Source organism: Tiliqua scincoides, chromosome 2 (genome assembly GCF_035046505.1).
Source record: "Tiliqua scincoides isolate rTilSci1 chromosome 2, rTilSci1.hap2, whole genome shotgun sequence".
NCBI classification, from domain to species: Eukaryota; Metazoa; Chordata; class Lepidosauria; order Squamata; family Scincidae; genus Tiliqua; species Tiliqua scincoides.
Genome location: NC_089822.1, coordinates 67,263,077 through 67,272,156, shown reverse-complemented (window position 1 = coordinate 67,272,156; position 9,080 = coordinate 67,263,077). Strand labels below are relative to the sequence as shown.

At 44.4% G+C, this 9,080-nt stretch overlaps 1 pseudogene; it reads left to right on the top strand.

The window, feature by feature from the left end:
• Positions 1–411: 411 nt before the first annotated feature.
• LOC136643276 (5S ribosomal RNA) lies at positions 412–531 on the top strand (annotated as a pseudogene).
• Positions 532–9,080: the final 8,549 nt, after the last annotated feature.

Sequence of the window (9,080 nt, the reverse complement as noted above, 5' to 3'; positions counted from 1 at the left end):
TAACTGCTTGTTTTAAATCCAGCTCTGCTTTGCAGTGGCCCTTCATGTGGCAATGGCCACAGCCAACTCATTTTCATTGACTCGTTCATCTTCTATCAATCCATTTTTCTCCTTGAGACATCTCATCCTCAAACCTCAAAACTGGCTACTTTGTTTTCTTGTCGGCTTCGTAAAAGTAAATTATTCTGTGGTGGCCTCTACATATATGCGACCACGCTGCTACTTCTCCCACTGCTGCCACCTTGGTTGGACCTCACGTGGCACCCCCATCTGGGGTGGCCCGCTCCCCGCTGCTTCCTGCTTGCTATACCACTGCTGCTCCCTAATCCAAAGCTGTTATCAGTTTAACCATAAATGGATCTACCGGAGATAATTGCCTATAAGTCAATCTCACGGATAAGGTGAGGGCAGGTTTTAAGCAACTGTTTCCCTGCACATGCCCGATCTCATCTGATCTCGGAAGCTAAGCAGGGTCAGGCCTGGTTAATACTTGGATGGGAGACCGCCTGGGAATACCTGGTGCTGTAGGCTTATACCATAGTCTTTTGAGACTGAAGGTTGCCAACCACAGGTTTTAAGCAAAAAAATTTGGAATGGTCTGTGACCCCTGGATAGGTTGGGAGGGGGGTTTGAACTTAGGGGTATCGTCTGACTATAGATTTGTCTGATTTTACCTGAGACCAAATCCTCAAAAATAACCTACCAGTAATTGTTACCTAAGAACTGTACTCTCGCTAATTTATTTAAAATATAGTAAAAGATCATGAGATACATTTTTATTCATTAATTTTTTTGAAATTTTGGTCTTCACCACCTTTTTTGTAAACACTATCATAATAAGTGCACTGTAAGCAACATACCAGTAGAACAGTGGTTCCCAACCTGGGGTACATGTACCCTCACGGGCACTCGACAGGATTATTAAACCCAGAAGTTCTGCCTAGGTTTTGGTAAGGTCAAAATTTCATTTGGGGCTGTAAGATTTACAGCAACATTCAAAAGTTTGCTCCTGATATATTCAAAATAAAAGTACAAGATTAAAACAAAAAGGAGTGCTTTGGAAAAACATTTGTTGTGCTAACTTCTTATGCATAATAATAGGAGATGTAGGTGCTCCTGAAGGATAATCATGTGTGGTCTGAAACATTTGTTGTGCTAACTTCTTATGCATAATAATAGGAGATGTAGGTGCTCCTGAAGGATAATCATGTGTGGTCTGAAACATATGGACCCTATCCTTGCAAAATACTTGGGCATTGTGACTGGTTCAATCATGATGTTATCTGCTCTTGTTTTATCTAGATCAGGGATGCCCAAACCCTGGCCCTGAGGCCACTTGTGGCCCTCAAGGTCTCTCAATGCGGCCCTCAGGGAGCCCCCATTCTTCAATGAGCCTCTGGCCATATGGAGATTTGTTGGAGCCCGCTCTGGCCCGATGCAACTGATCTCAGCATGAGGGCAACTGTTTGACCTCTCGCGTGAGCTGTGGGTTGAGGGCTTCCTCCGCTGCTTGCTGTTTCATGTCTGTGATGCAGTAGCGGCAGCAAAGGAAAGGCCAGCCTTGCTTTGTGCAAGCCCTTTTATAGGCCTTGAGCTATCGCAAGACCTTCATTCATTCATATAAGTTCATCTTTAATATATTCATTTATGTAAACTTATGTAAATTTATTCAAATTTTAAATGTAAATTAATTCTTTTTTCCCCCGGCCCCGACACATTGTCAGAGAGCTGATGTGGCCCTCCTGCCAATAACTTTGGACACCCCTGATCTAGATAAAAAAAGTGGGATGTAGGTGTGTTATTATTGTAGATGATGATGGTGATGCTAATAATTTGTGACTTCCATTCTACTCTTTTCCATGACTACACCGCTGCACTGGCCACTCATGAAAAGTATTTGTATCCAGTCTTGGACTATTCCCACTGCTACCTGATTTGCACCCCACACCATTCTTTCAGGAGTGGCTTTTTGGGGGGGGGCGACCTCAGGGAATTGCAGTAAGGAAGAGGGGGAGGGGGAAGATCACCTGTGTGCAATTGTTGTGGTCGCAATACTTAGGATCCAACTGTACATTTGTTACATCACCTGTAAATTACCTGGTTTTACATGGCACTGGGAGTTTTTCTCGAATTCTTCTTTATATCTTGCTCTTGCCCTTTATTATTCTTTGAGAGACAGAAATAATTTTCTAGTCTAGAAATATTTCTTCTTGAAAGCCAAATGTGACAGTTTAGGCAGATATGGTATCTTTCATTCTTGTGCATGTAAAAGTGTTTTCCTCAGGATGAAACATGTCACTTCCACAAGCATCTTGGTTTTGTGATTCAGAGTCAAGGAGGTTGCACTGTTACTCCCCACATTTAAAAAGTAGATTAATATGATTTCTGTGGAAACCTCAAAAGTACTTTGAGATCTTTGGTCTTCTACACTGTATGTCTTCATTTGAAGTGCTCTTTTTAGAATATCCTGAGACACAGTTGTCAGAATGATACAATAAAGGCAAATATCCAAGCAATAATTGGAAGCTAAGTAAACGTGTATGTTTAAGCACTATTGTATGCACGGGAGTACATTAAAGCAGGTCTTAAAGATACTTTAATGGATTTAACATTAGCAATCTGATCTGGGTTCAGTATAAATCAAACAGCATTGCATCTCAGCCTAATGCACACCCACTCATTCATTAGCCTCATTCAATGTAGATTATAAATATTAGTAGCGAAAACTCCAGTACTTGAAGAGGCTTTCCTCTAACACAGCAATAATTGAACAATAATGATGACAGTCTTATTTGTATGAATCACGATGACTTGTATTGATTTGCACTTGGGGACTGCAGAAAGCTTTTTCAGCCAGTTTACAACAGGAAATGGTTACATTATGAGACAACTAAGAGGGAGAAAGAAAATTGACAAGATGCTGATGCAAGCATGAGGCCTCCTTCCTACTAAGCATCAAACACTAAATACGGTGAAACCTTTCTTATCTGGATTTCTCAGATTTTCCCAGAAACTCTGTTATCCCTGGTACCTGTTAAGAGCCAGTTGTATGATAACATTTCCTTTCATGAAGTAATCCCAGTGATCATTAAAAAAAAAAAAAAATAGGATGACCAGGGCTGCTATAATTTGTCAGTTAGCTTTCACACAGTCTCCTCCAGTCTTGCACATTCCAAACCACCCAAATCCTTTGTAGATGAAGGTGACTTGTTGAATGTGCTCTGAAGGTGAATTCACAGAAGCATATTCATCATTCAGTGACTGCAGTATCAAGACATCTCACCCGTTATCGCCTGTTGCATCAAACATAGTGATTTACTAACAGAAGCAGTCCACATGTTCAGCTGAGACACAAACTAGCTGTTCTGCGGGAGTTCTGTGATTGGAACGCCCCCTCTTTTTCTCTCAAAAAGCAGTTCAATTGCAAAAAGTTGCTTTGGGGTGAGAAGGGTGAGTCAGAGAATTGGTGCAGAGGTGAAGGATTAAATCTTCCCTCCCACACAATGGCCCTGATCCATATCATCCCTCCCACAGCTAGAACAAGTCAAGGTACAAGTACAACACACGACATATCCTTCTTCCTATATATGAGGAAAAATAAATGGGACAGTGAGCTAAGGGGAGTAGATCAAGCCCCAAATTGGGAAATCATACAGGGATACATTAGTATCACCTTCATTATTAATATCCCTCTCTTGGGGACCTTCATTATTAATATCGCTCTCTTGGAGACACCCAAGATCAAAGCACTGGCACCAGCTCAACCTGATTCTCACCAGACGCTCCAGCCTTCCCAGCATCAAGATCACGTGCAGCTATCAGGGTGCTGCTTGCGACACCGACCATTCCCTGGTGTGCAGCAGAGTGAAACTGCAAACAAAGTGACTGTACCACACGAAAAAGGAAAGAAGACCTCGCATTGATACCAGCAAGACCCGGGATCAGAAAAAAGTGGAGGAATTTGCACGAGCGCTTGAGGAATCTCTTCCAGGCCCGGTCGATGCAAACGCATCCAACAGATGGGAACATTTCAAGAATGCCGTTTACAACAACGCCTTGTCCATATTTGGCAAGAAGACCAACAAGACGGCAGACTGGTTTGAAGCCCACTCTGAGGAGTTGACACCTGTCATTGAGGAAAAGAGGAGAGCTCAAGCAGCATACAAGGCCTGTCCCAGTGAGCGCAACCTGCAGGTCCTCCGAGCTGCTCGAAGCAAAGTCCAGCAGATTGCCAGGAGATGTGCTAACGACTACTGGCTCCAGCTCTGTTCCAAGATACAGATAGCAGCTGACACGGGCAACATCAAGGGGATGTATGATGGTATCAAGCAGGCCCTAGGTCCAACACAGAAGAAAATTGTCCCTCTGAAGTCTGCCACAGGCGAGGTCATCCAGGATCAGACGCAGCAGATGGAACGCTGGGTGCAGCACTACTCTGAGCTATATTCCAGAGAAAATGTAGTCACCGAAGAAGTGCTGAACAACATTGAGTGCCTGCCTGTGCTGGAGGAGCTTGACAGTGAACTAACCCTAGAAGAACTTCACGTGGCCCTGGACTCCCTTGCCTTTGGCAAGGCACCTGGAAAAGACAGCATCCCTGCTGAAGTCCTAAAGTGCTGCAAAAAGATCATCATCACTGAGCTGCATGAAATCCTCTGTCTCTTCTGGAGAGAAGGTGGAGTACCTCAAGACATGAGGGATGCAAACATCATCATGCTGTACAAGAACAAAGGTGACAGGGGTGACTGCAATAACTACCGTGGCATCTCTCTCCTTAGCGTTGTAGGAAAGTTGTTTGCCCGAGTTGCACTAAAGAGGCTCCAGGTACTTGCAGAGAGCGTTTATCCAGAATCACAGTGCGGATTCCGAGCCAACAGGTCCACCACTGATATGGTACTCTCCCTTAGACAACTGCAGGAGAAATGCAGGGAACAGCGACAGCCACTCTTTATAGCCTTCATAGATCTCACGAAGGCCTTCGACCTGGTCAGCAGGGATGGCCTCTTCAAGATTCTCCCCAAGATTGGATGTCCACCGAGGCTCCTCAGCATCATCTGATCCTTCTACAAGGACATGAAGGGCACTGTTGTCTTCGATGGCTCCACATCAGACCCCTTTGACATCCGAAGCAGCGTGAAGCAGGGCTGTGTTCTTGCACCAACCTTGTTTGGGATTTTCTTCGCTGTCCTGCTGAAGCATGCCTTTGGAACCGCAACAGAAGGCATCTATCTCCGGACCAGATCAGACGGAAAGCTCTTCAACCTCTCCAGACTGAGAGCAAAGTCCAAAGTCCAGCTGAAATGTCTGCATGACTTCCTATTTGCCGACGATGCAGCTGTCACCACCCACTCTACCAAAGATCTCCAGCAGCTCATGGATCGTTTTAGCAAGGCCTGCCAAGATTTTGGACTGACAATCAGCCTGAAGAAAACACAGGTCATGGTTCAGGATGTGGACTCACCTCCCTGCATTACAATCTCTGCGCATGAACTGGAGGTTGTCCATGACTTTGTGTACCTTGGCTCAACGATCTCTGACACTCTTTTTCTTGATACTGAACTAAACAAACGCATCGATAAAGCAGCTACCACGTTTGCCAGACTCACAAAGAGAGTCTGGTCCAACAAGAAGCTGACGGAACATACCAAGATCCAGGTCTACAGAGCTTGTGTCCTGAGTACACTTCTGTACTGCAGCGAGTCATGGACTCTTCGCTCACAACAGGAGAGGAAACTGAGCGCTTTCCACATGCGCTGCCTCCGACGCATTCTTGGCATCACCTGGCAGGACAAAGTTCCTAACAACACAGTCCTGGAATGTGCTGGAATCCCTATCATGTATGCACTGCTGAAACAGAGATGCCTGCGTTGGCTCGGTCATGTTGTGAAAATGGATGATGGCCGGATCCCAAAGGATCTCCTCTATGGAGAACTCGTGCAAGGAAAGCGCCCTACATGTAGACCACAGCTGCGATACAAGGACATCTGCAAGAGGGATCTGAAGGCCTTAGGAGTGGACCTCAACAAGTGGGAAACCCTGGCCTCTGAGCGGCCCGCTTGGAGGCAGGCTGTGCAGCATAGCCTTTCCCAGTTTGAAGAGACACTTGGCCAACAGTCTGAGGCAAAGAGGCAAAGAAGGAAGGCCCATAGCCAGGGAGACAGACCAGGGACAGACTGCACTTGCTCCCGTTGTGGAAGGGATTGTCACTCCCAAATTGGCCTTTTCAGCCACACTAGACGATGTTCCAAAACCACCTTTCAGAGCGCGATACCATAGTCTCTCGAGACTGAAGGTTGCCAACAACGATTAATATCCCTCTAATACAGGGATCTAATATCCCTCTAATACAGCCTCTTTCTGGCCCGCGGCCAACCTCTTGTCCTGAAAGCCTCTGGCCCACTCAACTGAGCATGACCAGAACTGTGCTCTGATTGTGTCTGGAGGGTGTTCTGAGGGCCAGAGAGGTTGAACGAATGAGCCCATTCATTTATTCACTCATCTAAGTTCCGTCTCTAATTTATTTATTTAATTTTTTTTTCTGACCCTCCTCATCATGCCAGATATTTGATGCTGCCCTCTGGCCAAAAAGTTTGGAGATCCCTGCTCTAATACAATGTTTGTCAACATTTGTCCTCCACCATACCACTTCACATGGTCCACCTATTCGAAGTACTACCAGAAGTAACTGTGATGACATCATTGCCAGTTACATCTGGACTGGGAGACCAGATGTGATGTGACAAATACCAGTAAGAGGCTCAGAGTGGATAGGAGGCCTTTTCAAGCACAGAAAAGCATGCTTTGGAGCTCTGCCCACTGAGCTGAGCCTCCTACCACTATTTGTTGCATCACCCAAAACCATTTTGGGTCTTGCTGCTGAGCGGTAGGTATATAATGGTCCTGTGAGTACCACCAGACATGACCTCAAGTACCACTTGTGGTACCTGTACCACTGGTTGAGAAACACTGCTCCAGTAGAAGCAGTGCTTGAATTCAAGAGATCAGAGGGGATCTTTTGTGACACTCTCCTGTATTCATGTTTTAGAAGGCTAGAGGTGAAAACATGGTTTGGCTGAAACTGGATTGGAGAGCAGGGCTAGGGCTTGTGCATTTCACTGAGGCCTACCTACCTTGACTCCCCCCACCCCCATGGGAAAAAGCAGCATAACCATTTATGTGTATGTGTGTTGGGCCTTTTGGATTTGATGACCCTGTCTCTTCCCTTCAGATATTCTGATATATTTTTGACTGGCAAGAGCATTTGCTTTTGTATTCCATGTTACAGGAGAAAGAAATAGTTTTGGGTCTTCATCTGGGTTAAACGAGGGTTTCCTCTGCTGAGATATGGCTTAAATGGCACTCCATGCACATTAACTTTTCAGTTTGTTTTCTGCTGTGAAGCAAAGAAATGACTAGAGACAAATGTGTCTACTTTATGCAGTAGTTTATGTGTGCGGGTGAAAACCCAGGAGAATGTCGACTTTATCTGGCTCCTTTGGTGATATATGGCTACTAAATAGCAAAGGCAATGTAACATTCTGAAAATATGTGATCCATTACTGTGAAAAAGAGCAAAACTCCGGTGCTATACTATCTTCTACATGCACGTTGGTTAACAAGATTCCCCACCCATTCTGTGTCTCTAGGAGGCAGAGTATTAAATACCCCACAATTGAAGAAATAGTTATATAGATAGCGATTTTAAAAAGGGAGGGACACTGTCTATTTAAGCAATTTTCAATTTTTTTCATCTCATGGCACACTGAGAAGGCGCTAAAATTATCAGGGCCCACCATCAGTTTTTGACAATTGAAAAGGCACACCACACTGCTGGCCAGGGGCTCACATCCCCCAATGGCCCTACTAACATATGGCCTTCCCCCAAACTCTCATGACACACCTGCAGACCATTTGAGGCACACCAATGTGCTGTGGCACAGTGGTTGAAAATAGCTGGTGTGTTTCTGAGTTTTAGGCCCAAATCCTAACCAACATTCCAGCACTGGCATAGTGGCACCAATGGAACATGTGCTGCATCCTGCAGTTGGGGGGCACTCATTGAGGCCTCCTCAAAGTAAGGGGATGTTTGTTCCCTTACTTCAGAGCTGCATTGCCCTTATGTCGGTGCTGGAAAGTGGGTTAGGATTGTGCCCTTAGTCACTTATTCTCATTGCTGTAGGAGATTTTAAAAGTTTGATTTTTTAGAAACAAAACAAAGTGACAGACTAACTTCATTTACTTCATTGAAACAATCCCATTATTTTAGAATACCCAGTTTACTGAGAATCTACCAACAATGCAGTGCGTACTTGGAATTTTGCCTCTTAGTCAGGAATTGGCCTTTAATGCTGTAAAGCTAGCACTACCCAGAGCTTCTTTTTGCTGACATCCAATGCTGTAAAATGCCATGGACATTGACTGTGCTATATAAATATTGATAATTATTTAAAAATCAATGTAATCTTCAAAAATCCATTGTGAGTTTGGCTGGCTTCATCAGTATTAATGAATGGCTGGGCACCTGACAAAATAATAATGTTTCTTATATAGTTAAGGGTGATTTCCTTCATTCAATCAATTTACTTGCAGGATCAGGGTCTGAAACTCATGCTCTGCAAACACATGTGTGAGGATCATACGGAATGTGCAAATAATACAGGTATAACTTAATCATCCATGGATTTTTCACCTGCCATTTCATCTCAATGAAAAGGGTCCTTTCAAATAAAGGAGAAAAAACATCCTTTGACAATAGCCCCACTATTGCAGCAGGCAATCAATCTCTCTTCAGGCACTTAGAACAGCTTTGAGGCAAGTGACCCATCCCATCCCCCTGAGACATGAAAGAATATTAAGTGGAAGTGATTATCATCGCCTCTTTGCATTCTTTCCTTCCTGGTTAAGGGAGGGGGTCACTTGCCTTGGAGTGAAACCTTTCTAAGCGCCTGGAGAGAGACTGATTGATTGATTGTCTGCCTGCTGCCTCTGTCCCACATTACAAAGGTCAGCAAGGTTATTTTTAAATCACTGAGCAAAGAGACATTGTTTTTTAAATGGATTTACTTTAGCACAAATTTTGG